Source organism: Microtus oregoni, unplaced genomic scaffold (genome assembly GCF_018167655.1).
Source record: "Microtus oregoni isolate MIOR12 unplaced genomic scaffold, Mior012 000037F_ref0000500, whole genome shotgun sequence".
In the NCBI taxonomy this organism is placed as follows: Eukaryota; Metazoa; Chordata; class Mammalia; order Rodentia; family Cricetidae; genus Microtus; species Microtus oregoni.
Window position 1 is genome coordinate 8,996,421 of NW_024543096.1, and position 16,165 is coordinate 9,012,585.

The 16,165-nt window shown below is 43.8% G+C and overlaps 1 protein-coding gene across 5 annotated transcripts in view; it reads right to left on the reverse strand.

The window, feature by feature from the left end:
• The window catches only part of Cacnb4 (calcium voltage-gated channel auxiliary subunit beta 4), a 259,482-nt gene that overhangs the window by 47,989 nt on the left and 195,328 nt on the right, over nucleotides 1-16,165 (reverse strand). The gene's annotated exons all lie outside the window — the stretch shown is intronic.

Genomic DNA, 16,165 nt, shown 5'->3' on the forward strand with positions numbered 1-16,165 from the left:
TGGGGAAAGAGCACAGAAGGCTTATGTGAGGTAAAGTGTAGCTTCTTGCGTTAGCACGGTCATAATGGAATCCTGGGAGAGTGAGTTCTTCCACAGGCACGGAGTTCAGCGCCCACACACAGCCTTACTGCAGATGTAGCCAGGCATCTGCCTTAGGTGGAAAGTAACACACACTGGCATTTCGTTTGTATTTTAATACATGAAGCTTGCCTAAGGATCAGAGAGTGAAAGAGCCCACTGGCCAGCCTCACAGACCAAGCAGTGATGACACACACCTTTAATCCCAGTAGCCACACTAATTGTCATAGAAACCAGGTGGTGCATACCTTTAATCCCAGAGGTACACACCTTTAATCCCAGCCCTAGAGAGGAATATAAGATGGGAGGAGACAGCTCTCAGACACAGTCTCATTGTGAGATTTCTGGAGGCAGGATCGCCATTTCAGACTGAGGTCGAGCTGGTGGCCGACACAAAAGCTTACTACAAATGGCACCCAACACATGGCATGTCATCTGGTCCACATAGGACCAGAAAAAGCAGAAAGAACAAAAGTCCCGAGTAGGCTCAGTGCTTGTGGCATACACAGGCACAGCTCTTTCAAGAGCCCCGACAGCCAAGCACTTGAATGGGGTTTATGAGCAGTGTGTTGCACAATACTTGGTGGTGGGAGACTAGGTGGTAGTGCCTAGGATAGCCAAAGCAAATAGACCAGCTCCCAGCAGGGAACTGCAGGCGTGAGGCTGTGCTTGCACAGACCTGAAGAGGGCGGAGCCAGCCAGCAGGCCATGTGCTAAGCAGAACCACATGGCACAGGGGCTAGCCACTGCTTAGCAGTTTAAGGTTTGGCTTACATAGTCAGAGAAGATTGCAGACTAAAGTAATATAAAAAACCTATAAGCCATGCAAGGATGGAAAATACTGTAAACACAGGGAGTTTGGGCTTTGTTAATTTTGAAATTTTTGAATGCTAATGAACATAGAACAGCAGTTGCTGAGAGACATTGGATTGTGGAAGGCATTGCTGAATTAAACCAGCCTAGATACTTTAGGGATGTCTTGGCTTCAGAATGGAAGTCAGGAAATGTGTTGCGTTGGGGAAGAGGTTGTGCTTTTGTTTCCATAGGAAACAAAAAATTATGGATTCCTTCAAAGTTAATTGATGTCCTGTTTGTCCAGGGGAGACCTCCTGAGAATCTTGGCTATAGATATGAGGGAAAAGTCAGGAAAGATTTCAGGACAGGTCATGCATATGCTGATCCCTCAATATGGGAACAGCTCTGAGACTGGATGAGACATGGTAAATCTTGTTGGCTACAGAATCCTCATGACTTATTACATGCCATCGTTTCATATGACATGAATGGAGATTTACATTACAGTTTATTTATATACTCAAAACAGACTTATAAAGTGGAAAAATGCCTTTATCTGCTCAAATATAAAGCAGAAAATCATCTTCAGCTGACTTGTGCACACCACACATTCCATACTTGTGTTTATACAATATATATGTTACCTTTAAAACTTTGTGTGTTTTCGGGGAAAAAAATGAACCAGATACCAATAAAGACAAGGAGCTCAGGTGACCCAGCCTCTCAGAATGCCTCAGTTGCAGTGGCTCAAAATTCCGCATCCAATACAACTTCAAAATTGCTAGATGAGATGGTCCAGCTTCACAGACTATTGAGCCAGGACTTCAGATGAGCTCTATACTTTCCCATCACACAGAGACTAAACAAAAAAATAATACAGCTAGCTTTTCTAGGACTTGACCATTATCCCAGTTTTCTCAGGGTCCCCTAATGATTCTGTCACCCTCAGACAACAGCTAGCAGTCTAGAGAACACAATGTCCACATTCCCAAAAGGTGGGGTGTGTGGATTTGTGTCATTCAGTGGGTTATGAATAAATTTTAACATTTAGGAGGGGTTGGTTATAAGATGTAACTGGTCATGGTCAGGGAAAAACCTTAACAAAGGAGGTTAGATTCAGGAATCTCTTTCTGAATTAGAAAATAGAAGAGACAAAAGAATAATAGGATAGCTGAGCCATAGTGGCACACACTTTTAATCATAACACTTGAAAGGCAGAGGCAGGCGGATCTCTATGAATTCTAGGCCAGCCTGGTCTATAAGAGTTAGTATCAGGACAGGCTCCAAAGCTACAGAGAAATCCTGTCTTGAAAAACCAAAAAAAAGGATAAGAGGGTAGATTGAATTTACTTTAAAACTAAAAAATAACTATTAATCTAAAATATGTTAAATATTTTTTGTTGGAGTTTTATATATTAATACAAATTTAAGGTCATTTTTGTTATATTGTATATATGTTTCTACTTGTTTGAGGTATTGTACCTATTCAGCTCATTTAGCAATGGAATGTAAAGTTCTAGTCCTTGAAAGCTATTATTGCACACTATTTAGGATAATTAAGGTAACAATCAAACTTCTAGTGTTAGATGGAAACAGAAATAAGCTCTATTTAGCCTCATATATTTTAGAGAGGTGGTCTTCAAACACTTCAGAGATCTACAGAATGTGATATTTAAGATGTTTTAATAGCATAAAGTTTTCATGATAGTGAGACACACGTACCAAAGAACCTCCTTATGGAGTTTGTTTTCTGTTAGAGAATATTATTTCAGATACATGACTTTAGTTTGTGTTGCATTTATTTAACTCTGTGAAGCTGTGATTCTTTGCCTGTCTAAAATATCTGATGTTCTAGTAAAGAGCTGAATGGCCAATAGCGAGGCAGGAGCAAGCATAGGTGGGGCTGGCAGGCAGAGAGTATAAATAGAAGGAGAAACGAGGAGAAGGAGCAATGAGAGAACAAGGGAAGGAGGACACCAGGAGCCAGTCACCCAGCCACCCAGTCACCCAGCCTCCCAGTCACTCAGCCTCCCAGTCATCCAGTCACCCAGTCACCCAGACACCCAGTCACCCAGCCACCCAGTCACCCAGTCACCCATTCACCCAGACACCCAGACACCCACACAGCCAGCCAGCCATGGAGTAAGAGTAAAAGTAAGATATACAGAAGTAAGAAAAGAAAAAAGGTCAGAGGTAAAAGGAAGTTGGGATAATTTAAGTTTAAGAAAAGCTGGCAAGAAACAAGCAAAGCTAAGGCCAGGCATTCAAAATAATCCTCCATATGTGATTTATTTGGGAGCTGGGTGGTAGGCCCCCAAAAGAATAAAAGAGTAGAACATGAGAGCAAAAACAGCTTTCTTTGTGGCAAAGTTAGCTGCTAGGCAAGAACCTGCCCTTTGCCGTGACTGCTGACAGTATCGTGTCCAAATGGGAAGAGTAGGACACAAAAGAAGGCAACTGCCAAGACAAGGTAGGCCAATCCTTCAAATTTCCTGCTTCAGAGCAAAGTCTGCCAGATATTCTAGGCCTGTAGGCCAAAAATGGATGTCCCAACATTGCAGAGGACCCTTGGGTGACTGTCTAGGTAGTCAGCTGTCCCTGTCATTTCCATAGCTTGGGATGTTATTAACTCTGCACTTACTGTTACTCAGGTAATATTTTAACATTCTCAGGTCTGTGATGGGGTTGAAGACTAGACAGTTATACCATTTTTTGTTACCAAATTCCAAAAAAAGAAGCATACCAAACAGATGTGAGGTGTATAATGTTGAGAGATATAAAAGCATAAGTTGTTTATCTAAGAAAATGTTCTAAGGTCTAAAAAGATATTTTTAGGATGGCAATACAAGTTATGGTAGAAAAAGATATTTTTAGGATGGTAATACAAGTTATGGTGGAAAGTGAATTAGGTACAAAACTTTGGACTGGCCAAGATAGGATAGATAACAGAATATTTTCTTCAAAATTGCCAAATACAAATGGACTGGACATTGTAAATATAATTCTTACCTGATAATTGTTCTTATTTTATATAGATTTGTTGTGTTGGAGTGAAAACCCTTTCTTTTTATTTAGATAAAAAAGGGGAAAATGTTGTGAGAAAATCTTTTTGTACACTGTAATGCTGTATCTCTGTCTAAGGCGTCTTCTGGTTGGTTTAATAAAAAGTTGAACAGCCAATAGCTAGACAGGAGAGGATAGGCAGGACTTCCAGGCAGAGAGAGAAACTGGGAGGAATCTAGGTGCTCGGATTTTGCCAGGAGACTCAGAGCGGGTGGGGCATGCTGTACTGGGGAAAGGTAAACAGTCATGTGGCAGAATGTAGGTTTAAAAACCATAGGTTAATTAAGTTATATGAGTTAGGATAACAAGTATAACAAGCCTAAGCTAAAGGTCAAACATTCATAATTAGTCATAAGTCTCCATGTCATTTGGGGATTGGTGGTACAAAGAAAGCCTCATTACAGGTAGAGGTTCTTTTAGACAGTCAAGTGAGTCCTGGTTCTATCTCTAGCCTCCACTCTGAACTTCCTAGTCACCAGATGACTTTGAACCAGTCTCCTCCTCTGGAAGAGGACATATTATCTATTTCATAGTATAAAATGCAGAAAGAGCCCTCCCTAAGTGCTCGCTGTCACAAGGACATGAGGCTAGATGCCTGAAACTTCATTCAACAATAGACGCAGCAGGTTCAAAGCCCATGTTTAGCTATACTATATATATATATATATATATATATATATATATATATATATTAGTTATATTAAAATGCTACAAGACCCACCACATAGTGAGAACACAATAAATTAGCTTTCTTGTTTCCATTCACGACTGCTAGCCCAGGTCCATGCTGATTTTAAAAAAGAATTAAAATATAACAATCTTTTCAACTCACAAACATGTAAAATAGCTTGTGTAAAATGTGGCCATTTTTCTTATTGTATTTATTCCACAGCAAACGCTCTATGATAAATGTAGTATGTCCAAATCTACGTGCTTACCCAGTACTTTTCAAAGTGCCCTTCATAAAGGAAATGCATTTGTTAACCAAATTATAATTAAATTCCTCAGTGAAAAATCTGCTGGGGGTGAGGAATAGGGAGACACAAAAGGGATAAGAAGCAGGGTGCCTTTCAGCCATTGTCTAAAAAGAGGCTACCTTGAAATCCTTCAAAGTGGAGTTCTCTCTAACACATCTTTCCAAATTTAGGTACACCTTCATAAATCCTGACTGAGGAAGAAAAAATGAGAGAAAAACACTTCTCGAACATCAATAAATGAAGACAGTTTGTAGTCAGCCTTAGCTAAGCCTTTGCTGCAATAGAGCTGAGGGGTGGCCCATCCTAAGGCCTTGTGGTGCACAGGCTGCTCTAACCAAAAAGTAACTAGACAGTGTACCCTTGGAGGATGCTCCCTGTGTGCTCGGTGCTTATGTGCTGGCGAAGTCTAGTGTGTGCGGTGGACAGGATAGCAGGCTGCTCCCTGGTCAGAGGTGAAAACAGTCCACCCTCATCCCCGGGAGATGCTTCTGTCCTGAAACTCCTTTCATGTCTCTTAAATCATGGCATTCGGTCATTTCTGAGCATAAAAAAAGTAATTCAGAGACTCCTGCTCACATTTTCAAATGTGAACAAGGTTAGAAACATCCCAGAATGTTAGTAAGTTCTATATTGCCAAATTGGTGGTTTCTGTTTACTTCTAGTTGGTGAGAACACGGTAACCCTGAGAGCACTCTGACATCCACCTCCAACACCTGTTTCATCACCGTGGGCATTCTGGCTTTAGTTCAGGGTCACATTTCTCTGGCTAGGAAAACTATCAGGGCTGTCTTTCAAAGCCAGAGAAACAACAGAAACCAACACTAAACGCCTAGATTTGGCTGTGGGGCACGCTCGGTTGTCTGGGTACTGACTCTCCTTTTCTTTTTAAATTTTATTTCAACTGGTTGAAGGAGAGTATAAACATGTCCTAGGAGGGAAGGAGAGATGGAGAGAGGGAGGGAAGGAGGGATGGAGAGAGGGAGGGAAGGAGGGATGGAGAGAGGGAGGGAAGGAGAGATGGAGAGAGGGAGGGAAGGAGGGATGGATCTACACACTTGTGCATGGAGAGAGCAAAGGGTCAAGCAGCACAGAGAGGCAGGGAGGAGCTGCCTGGGCTGACCTTGAAAACAGTATAAAAATAGCAAGGAGCTTCAGCAGGACCGGCAAGACTGGGATGGGAAAGGGATCACTCAGAGATCTGACTATTTCATTAATAAGAAAAATAGCAAAAAGGAAATCACAATCAATACCACAGGACAGGCTGAAGATGTATGTACATTATTCACCCCTGCCGCACGGTGGCACACACCTGGGATCCCACCACTCAAAAGGCTGACGTAGGAAAGGGGGCAACTTGAGGCCAGCCGGAACGACATGGCAAGTTCCAGGCTAGTTTGATCCACATTCTGAGACCTTGGCCCCACCAAAATAAATTCCGGAAAAGTGTTTCATAAAACGGGTAAGAAGTGATCTGTGTAATTCATCAAGTGGTCTAATATAGGACTGCATTCCAAATGAGCTATTTTACATGTGTAAACGGGTTGAAAAATGCTTGTCTTAACTTTTTTTTTTTTAAGCCGATGTAGACATGTGTCAGCCCTGGTGGATGGAGAGCAAATTTAATATCCTATGTAGCAGTTCTTGTGGTGTTTTAGTATGTCAGGAAGCATCAAAGTGACTGTACCCTGAAGGTTCTTAAGCAGACACAACTGTAGACGGCGCTTTGCAGTGGTGGTTCTCAACCTGTGGGTCGCAACTCCTTTAGAAGGTTGAATGACCCTTTCACAGGGGTCTCATATTACACATCCTGCATATCAGATATTTATATTATGACTTTTAAAACAGTAGCAAAATTACGGTTGTGAAGTAGTAGTGGAAACAATGTTATGATTGGAGGCCACCACGACACATGAAACTGTATTGAAGGATCGCAGCATTAGGAAGGTTGAGAACCACCGCTCTAGTGCCTCTGAGGAACCAACCAGATGCAAAGCCATTCAAAGCATCGTAAAAGCATATGTCTTAACCAAGCACTATAGTGTGCGTCTGTAATCCCAGCAACATGGGAGCCTGAGGCAGAAGGATCACTTGAGCCTAGGAGTTCCAACCCAGTTTAGGTAACAAAGCAAGACCCCTATCTCAGAAAAAAATGAATAATAAATGAAGAAATAAAGTCCCATCTTCATGAACATCAGTGGAAAGACATAAGCCTCATGAGGACCAAATTCTTTTCGTGTTCCACATTGTAAGGGGTTTTCTGACACTTCACTCCTTTTCGGAAACTTTCTGAGTACAGAATACAAAAAGTCAGTAGAAATATTGGGAAATTATTTTATAAATGGATGAGGAGTGATCTCCATTTCAAAGGAACACTTTGCATGTGTAAGGGTTATTCCCAGGAGAAGGAGAGTGACGGTAGATAGTCTGCCAGAGGAAGGATTTCTCCTTCTCTGAGAGGGTATGCAGGGTAGGTAGGTGAGCTGCCGTGGGCTCTGGTGCCAGGGTACTGCGTTTACTTCATCCTGCTTTGTTGGCTGTGGCTTTGGCAATTGCCGGAAGCTTCAGAGTCCATTTCCTTCCTTTGCAGCATGGAGAATGGCAGGTAAGTCAGAGCCTCCTACTGTTTGACTTGAGATAGAACATCATATGTTTTTTTTATCACCCTGGGGAATATTCAGGAAATGGAACAGTTAATCTTTGACTCCTTTAATTTCAGATCTGGCAACTTTTCAACAGTAAAATTTTTGGTTGTCCCAGAGTTCTAGGATATATTATTTCTTCCATCACCTCTCCCTCCTCCTGCCCTTTCCGCCATTCCTCTTCCACTTTTTAAATAGTGTTAGGGTATTGGGAGATGTCTCAGACAATAAAATATTTGCCGTTCAATCATGAGGACCCGAGTTCGGACCCCTAGAAACAGGTGTGCTCAGCCTTTCACACTTTTGCTATTCCAGAGCTGAGGGTTAGAGAGACAGGGGATCCCTGGAGCCATTCTAGCAAATTGGTGAGCTCCAGATTCAGTGAAAGGACTTGTCTTTAAAAACTAATATGGAGAGGCATAAAAAAAGACAACCCAACAGCAACCTTCAGTCTATGCGCACTCCACACACCAAACACACATACACGAACATGAATATACACAAAACAACTGTATTGAAGTGTAATTTAAATACCATTGTAGAAGGAGCTGCGGGCCGCTTCCTGCCACCTGGCTCCCGCACAGCTAGCTTTACCCAAAATAATTACACGGAAACTGTATTCTTTTAAACATTGCCTGGCCCATTAGTTCCAGCCTCTTATTGGCTAATTCACACATCTTGGTTAACCCATTTCTAATCATCTGTGTAGCACCACGTGATGGTGGCTTACCGGGAAGGATCTTAACCTGCATCCATCTTGGAGAGGAAAGCTATAGCATCTGCCTCATTTCCCTTCTTCCCAGCATTCTGTTCTGTCTTCTCCGCCTATCTAAGTTCTGCCCTATCAGGCCAAGCAGTTTCTTTATTAATTAACCATGAAAGCAACAGATAGACAGATGAACCACCTACATCATACCATAAAATGCATTTAAGCCATTTAATTTAAAATTATTTCTCTCTCTCTCTTCCTCTCTCCCTCTCTCTCTGTGTGTACATGTGTATGAGAGAGAGAGGTGGAAGGGGGTACATGCATGCCATGGCACATGAGTGGAGGTCAGAGGACAGCTCTGTGGTGTTGCTTCCTCTCTCCCACCTTTACATGGGATCTGGGGATCGAACTCCTAGTCATGGGGTTTACAAGACGAGCGTTTAACCAGATGAGCCATCTCACCAGCCCTATCCGGACATCCCAATGAAGTAATGACCTTACAAACTGCAGTCTCATCCCCATCCCACTCTAACGTACCTATTAGAACATTTCTACCACTTCAAAACGAGCCCATGTCCATCAGTCCGTCTCCCCTCCCTTCTCTAGGCACAGGAACCTCTTACTCATTAATCCTTCTAACATGGAGATAAGCTGTCCGCTTTATGGGCAATTTTAGTAGCTGGATACAGCTAACATGTATTACACCAGATTAAGGCAAGAAGGCGGGATAATCTAGAAACGCTTGGCTGTAAAATGCAATGATAGCAGAACGGAGTCTTGCTATTGTTGCCGATAGGGATTCATGGTTCTTCAGTCCTGAGTATCCACTAACCAGTCAATTCATGGATACCAGTCATTCAGCGGGTACTGCCTGGGACCCTGTGTTAAACTTTTCCCCATGTGACTGATGGCTGCTGTGTTGTGGCCGGCGATAGAGACACTCAAAAGGCCAGTTTCCTGACATCAGACAAGTGAACTTTCAATTTAAAAAAAAAAAAGTGGCGTATTCCCAGTGGTTTTTGTACTATTAGGATGGTCACAGGACATGGACTTGAATCTGTCTCTCCACTGAGCTTACAATAACTCCACAATGTCCTTTTCCATGCTGCAGAAAGAACACTGCCTTTTCCCTTATGAATTCCCTAAAATTTCTCAGGCTAGGTGAGTGACTGAATCACTCTAAGACAAAATACATAAAAGGTTTTTGGTAACCTCTATCTTTGTAGGCTGCCTCCCTCTCTTTCTTGCTGACGTTCTTTTTTCTCTATGATCTCCCTCCCGAATCAGATCCATGGATCTTTGCTAGGGCACCAAGCTTGTCAGGACCCTAACTGTGTTTGAGTCCCATGCCCGGTATAGCAGGACCTTGTGGTAAGGCACACACCCTCCCACCATCTCTTCTTTGTTCCACAGCCTTAGTTAGAATGCCAAAATTTCAAATTATGAATTTCATTCATCTCTATTTTAATGATAACTTGGCATTTTCAACATCATCAGATAAATCTAACATAACCATGAAAGTACCATGTCCTGTAACTTTGCAACAAAGCCCAGGGCCATGGGCATGCCGGGAAGGGCTCCCACTATGAGCTCTGTCTCCACCCTACCCTTTTTTCTGGCATGTTCTCACTACTATGTTGCCCAGCGTGGCCTGGAACTCACAGTTTTCCTGCCTCAGCCTGTTCCTGTGACTACAGGCATGTGTTAGCAAACACAGCTCATGTTTTGGAGGAGAGACAAACTCTTTCTATGTAGCCCAAGACTTTGATATGTTGTCCAATGTCTTCAAGCTTGTAACCCCTGACCCTCTCCCGAGGGCTGGTTTCCATTTTTATCCAAGTGATAACTTCCTCCTAGAGTTCACTCTGCACACACCCTGTCACATCAATAAATTAAGTAAAGATTTGACATCAATACACACTCTAGAAATAAGTAAAGTACAATCTTTGTCTTAACTTTCTGCTGCAAAATAGGAAGTAGTAAATCCTTTAATCATAGTTTAATGCAATTTATTTTAAAGGAAAAAATAATCAGTTATAGGGTTGGTCTACCTAGTTCGGGGATTGTTGTAACTGCCCTGATTTCAGAGTATGTTTCTATGGATTGCCAGTTGGAAGAGACCCATCAATGGAGCAAACCCAAGAATCCGCACTGACTGCACAGGTCCAGGGAAAGCGATGCTGGGCAGGTCAGATGTAAGGGTGATGGTATCCTAAGTGGCCTCTTAGGCATTCTGGGAAAGGAGAGGCTGAGATGTGAACCAGCAGGTTTGCAGGTTCAACCAGGCAGCAGGTGCTTTTACACTGCCCTTGTTTCCCCAAATCCAGCCTAGATAATGAAGATGAGCATCTATCCTACTTCAGTTAGGTGTCTAGACGCCTACAGGTCAAAGGTGCCTCTTCAGGTGTGCTGAACAAAGTTGACTCCTTCTAAAATGGCTTCGTTATAATTCCATCTCTGTGCTGAGTGAAAACCCTCCAGTTCTATGACAGCTGACAGTTGTCATGGAAGCCACTTGAAAGAATCACAAAAAGAAATAAAACGCATCGAACTTAACCCCTTATCTGCCTATTCCCACAAGGGACATGACTAGTCCCCCACCTGTTAGCCCACCTTTCCCCCTCTGTGTTAGATACTTTTTCCACTGTCGTGACAAAATAACCTGGCAGAAGCAATTTAAAGACAGAAAGGTTTATTACAGTTCACAGTTTGGTGCAGTCCATCGCGGTGGGGTGGGCAGGGTGCAGGAGTGTGCAGCAGCCGCACACACTATATGACGGAGCACAGAGAGGTGGCTGCTACAGCTCAGGCCAATGTCTCCTGGTTATTTAGTAGGGGATCACAGCAGGGACCATAACATATGAATGGTACCACCTACATTGAAGGTAGGTCTTCCCACCTCCCTTAACCCAATCTAGAAACTTCCTCAGACACACGCCCAAAGGTTTGTTGCCATGGTGATCCTAAACCTCATCAAGTCGACAACAAACCATTCACGCCCTCATTTCTTTTCATCTCTAGCTATAATTTCACGATCCACAGGGGTTGGAAAGTTGATTTGAGAAGATTATTTCACGTTTCTATTCTTGGCCAAAAATCAATGTCTCTTTTACGACTCAGTTGGCTTCCTCTTGTTATTGGTTCCACAAGTCAAAGAGGGAAAAACAATATAGTTTGAGGGCAACACTGGAAACAGACTGAACCAACGACATAAAAATTGGGGAAACAACAACAACAAAACACAAGAAGTTGCTGTACACAGACAAGAAAGGCTTCGATATTTAGTTATTAACGTGTGTGTGTGTGTGTGGTGTGTTGCTTAACCAATTAGTCCAAGTACAGAAAAAAAAAAAAAACAAGCCCTCTGTGGAGCTGAGAAATAAAGTTGAAAGGCTCTGTGAATTCAACAAGGGCTTTATCACTATAGGAATAATGAGAATGAGGGGCAAGGCTGGGCTGGGGAAGGGAAGGGAATCTACTGGAAGAAGCAACACGTCAAGCCGCCATGCTAACTACTCATCAGCAGTCACACACTGAGCAGCTTGGTCAACTCTGACAGCTTGTGACAGTGCAGGGGACACAGGTGAGTATCTGGGCTGTGCCCCTGGCTGATCCCAGTACTGGCTCCTAGAGACATTAGCTTCAGCCCGAGCTCTCCAGACAACGCGGCATCTCGAGCCCCACTAATGAAGCTTCAGCTACGCCATCAAGGAAGAAATCCTGCCCTGCTGCCTCTACAAGGCATGCTGCCTGCAGCTCAGGCATCTCTTGATTCTTAGAAACATGACCTTCTCTGGTCTTCTGGAACGTGGGTGGTCCCTTTTCCCATTTCCCCCAGGGTGGTCCACAGAGTGTCCCACCAAACCTTCTTTACAACAGGGTCTAGTTCCTTGCCGGTCAGACTAGAGACACAGTAACAACATGTGAGCTTCACCTTAGGGCAATCACTTGTGCCTTCAAAGAGCAAGGCTCTTCCTCTGTCAGATAAAGCAAGAAACAACACACCCGCTTGACAAGAGAGGAAGGGGGAGAGGGGACTTGCCACACCCAGGCCATCCTTAGACGGTGCTCTAGAACCACTGTTCCACCAATCAAAGTTCCTAGTGGGAAAAGGCACACGTGGGAGCTAACAGTGCCTGCGTATTTCATGAAGAATAGAAGGGCAGGGGCCCAGGCCGTGTAGCTCTGTGGATGGTGTGTGGTTGGCGATCACAAGGCCCTGGATTTTATCTCTAGCGCCTCCTGCCTCTTCCAAACTCAGCCCTGAGGTGGCTGAAGATGAATGGGAACAGACTCGAGCCTTATCCCAGGCTGGGGTGGTGTCCTGGGTTTGATGGTCTTCAGAGTTCCTAGCCTAAAGTTACCCCTCACAGTGTGTGGAAGAACGAAAGAGGTGGCTCCAAGGGCGGGAGAGAACTCTCATGGAGGACCCAATACTGCCCAACCTCCACCCCAGGGGGAGGGGGTCTACACCCTGCTTCCACATGCTGCCAGACACTGTGTGGGAAAGACTGGTGGGAACCCCGTGTTTAACAGATGATGCGAAAGCTAGCTGTAAAAACACATACTCAGAAGTTGCTCAGACAAAAAAAAGTATTAGAAGAAGGAAGGAAAAAGCTGTATTAAACCACATGCTGAAATTATGGAAAGAAAATTGATTGGCTCTGGCGGGGAGTGAGGGAGCAGCTTAGAATCCACAAATCAGTCCCTGCCTGGGAGCATCACAGCAAGCGTTTAAACCAGAGGAAAGAGGGACTGGGAAGTAACAGGTGCCGGGAAAGTTCCGTTGAGAGCGCCAGGGAAAACAGGAGCAACACCAACTTCGCTTCTCATGCACCTTAAGTTTAAGCCGTGTAGAGTGGCACACACCTGCAATCCCAGCATGAGTGAGATGGGGGCAGGAGGATTCAAGTCTGAGGCTAGCCTGGACCATTCAACATAATCTTAGAAAGTATTTAAAGGCCACACACACACACACACACATACCTAAAATATTTAAATAAAATGCCCAAGTTAAAAGAACTCTTGAAAGGGATTGATAAATCTGATTATTAAAGATTAAATACTTATCTTGGAAAATATAGTAATCAAAATTAAAATAACAAAAAGATAAATTGTCACATAATCAACCTAAGCTTCGATTGCCTTCATATTACATGAGCTCTGATATATTAAGACAAAAAGATGAACAGTTTCACCTCTTCACTCCCCACTGGCTGGGCTACAGAATGAGATCTTGTCTTTAAAAAAAAAAAAACTAGCCTCTTTTCTAAGTAATGTAAATTAAGATGTGGTAATATTTTCATCTATTAGACTAACAAAATCCAAGCATTTGATAAAAGGTCCAGTGGAAAAACACTTGCTTTGCCAGCATGAGTATTGGAGTATGGATCCCATACCTGCAGCCTGGCAGGTGCGGTGGCTCCCCTGGAACCCCAGTGCCCTGGAGGCAGAGACAAGGGGTTCCCCAAGCAAGCTGGCTAGCTAGCCTGGCTGAAACAGTGAGAAGAGACCTTATCTCAGTAAATCAAAGAAAATGATCAAGGAAGGCACTGACTTCAACCTCTGCCTCCATAGGAAAACACACATGTATCCATGTACTTACATGCATGAGTGCCCATACACATATGAACACACACATACACCGCACATACATATACACTTGATCTCCCCAGCCCCTAAGCCTTTGATAACTCCCAAATCCCGGCACTTACATATGTTGGTAAGAGTGTGAACTAGAATAATTTAGAGGTGATTAGACAAAAACAACTGAGACAGTCTACTTGAAGAAAATTTACCCTAGAGAGGAGGGTATCTCGGAGTCACAGGTGTAGATGGATAATTATGGATATTTATTGCAATTCTATGTACAAAGGCTGTTAAATGACATTTATAGGTATGCCACATGTACCTATAAATCCAGCTATTCAGGAGCCTGGGGCAGGAGGATCTCTTACTCCCATAGATTCTAGGCCAGTCTGGGCAACACAGTGAGATTCCATCTCAAAATGTAAAATAAAATATGTAGGTCGCTGGTTTGGACCGAATGCTTGTCCAAGATCCAAGAGAGCAGACCAAACCAGAATCATCCGTGTGAGGCTCCAGGGCACCAGGTGGAAACCAAGTTTCCTTATCCAGCTTCTGCGAAATGAATACCAAATCCCCAAAACAGCCATTTGTAGCTGGCATGGTAAGCAAGTCCTCCGTGACTAAACCTTTACAAGAAAAAAGGATTCTGGAAAAGCCAGCTTCCTTTTGTTCCCAGCTTCTGTTTCACTCTGCACTTTTGTGCCTAGGAAGCTCGCCTTCTCTGCTCAGATTACCAGCACGCTCATTCTGGTTTTGAGAAAAGGGTATGCCCAATTCCGGGACTGGAAAAGACAGAAAGACTGAGAAGCTGAATTCATTATGGCGGTCTGTGATTGAAACAATCACAGAGATCCTACGGTTGATACACAGCAGGCATGCTTTCAGACAGTAATCTCGCTCATGCAGTAGAATAACATGAGGGCATGGGAGCTGTGCGAAAGACGTCACTTCTCCATCAAGGCTGATTTATCAGACATCAAGGACAGGAATGTGTTCTGAAAGAAAACCATGCAAGGACGTCAGTGTGTTCTCACCAACGTGCTATTTATTCGTAAGAGTTGCCGTGGTTATGATGTCTCTTCACAGCAACAGAAACCCTAACAGGACCCAGGTTCAATTCCCACCTTCCACCTGGCAGCTCAAAACTGTCTCTAATTCCAGTCAATCCCAGGGGTCCTGATGCCCTCCTATGACCTTCGTGGGCACTACACACATGTGCTGCACAGATTTAGACAAATGCTCACACAAAGTAACAATAAGTAAAATCTAAAAAGACAATGTCTAGAAGATAGTAGTTTGGCATACCTGAGGGTGTGGCGGACTCCTTTCACAGACACCATCTGGTGACCAAATGCCCCTCCAGGTAACGGACCCCTCTACTCCTAGTTTCCTCCATGGGAGAAGGTAGCGTCACGTCACGGGCCATATATTCCAAGTCACAGAACTTCTTGCAGCGTGGTGAGCCCTCCACGGTACTTTGCCATGCCCACTCATGCCATCAGCAGTCACCAACCCCATCTGACGTTTGGAGGACTCAAGCTCACGGTGTCCCCGGGCAAAGGCTCACGGGTGAGCAGCACACAGCAAACCCTGTTCTTCTGTCCTATCTGCTGTTCTGTGTTCTCCGTGTTTGCCCCATTATGCCAATGGAAAAGGACTCATCCCTAGTTTAACTTAGTTTAACATTTCCAGGAACCAGGAAATGAAGCTTCGATTGAAATAAGGCAGCACTTTACAGACGCTAATTTAGCCAAAACTTGGGAGTGGAATGTTTTATCTGCACTGAAGTAAACAAGGCTTAGAGAGATGCTACTTACTATATCCAAGGTCATGCAGCCAGTACAGTTGACCCCCAGCTGATACCCTTGAAAGCTCTTGATAATGGCTCACTAACCCGTGAGCCTCTGTAGAACCCTTGGCTTAGCTGGTCCCCGAGGTCAAAGGCACTTTAAACTCTCCTCCTCCCCCCTAGAATAAACTCATTGAGCACACCATATTCCCCACAGCCAACCATCATGCTTCCTCTTCAAAGCTCTTTTGAGACCAGCAGAGATGTCAGCTACCCGCCTGAGTTACCCAGCCTCCAGCTGAAGTGTAAGACTTATGCTTCAGGCAACTGGATGATCTGAAAGAAACCCCCAAGATATGCTCTTTTAGCTACCGCTAACAGGGGATTGGCCTTCCAGTGCGTGGTGAGGAAGCATTCATTTGAAGTGATAGCAAAACATACGCGGTCAACTACTTCCCTCTGGTTGTTTTGTCTTGTTTGTCTTTTCGAGATAGTCTTCCCCTGTAAGACAAGACTGGCTTGGAAC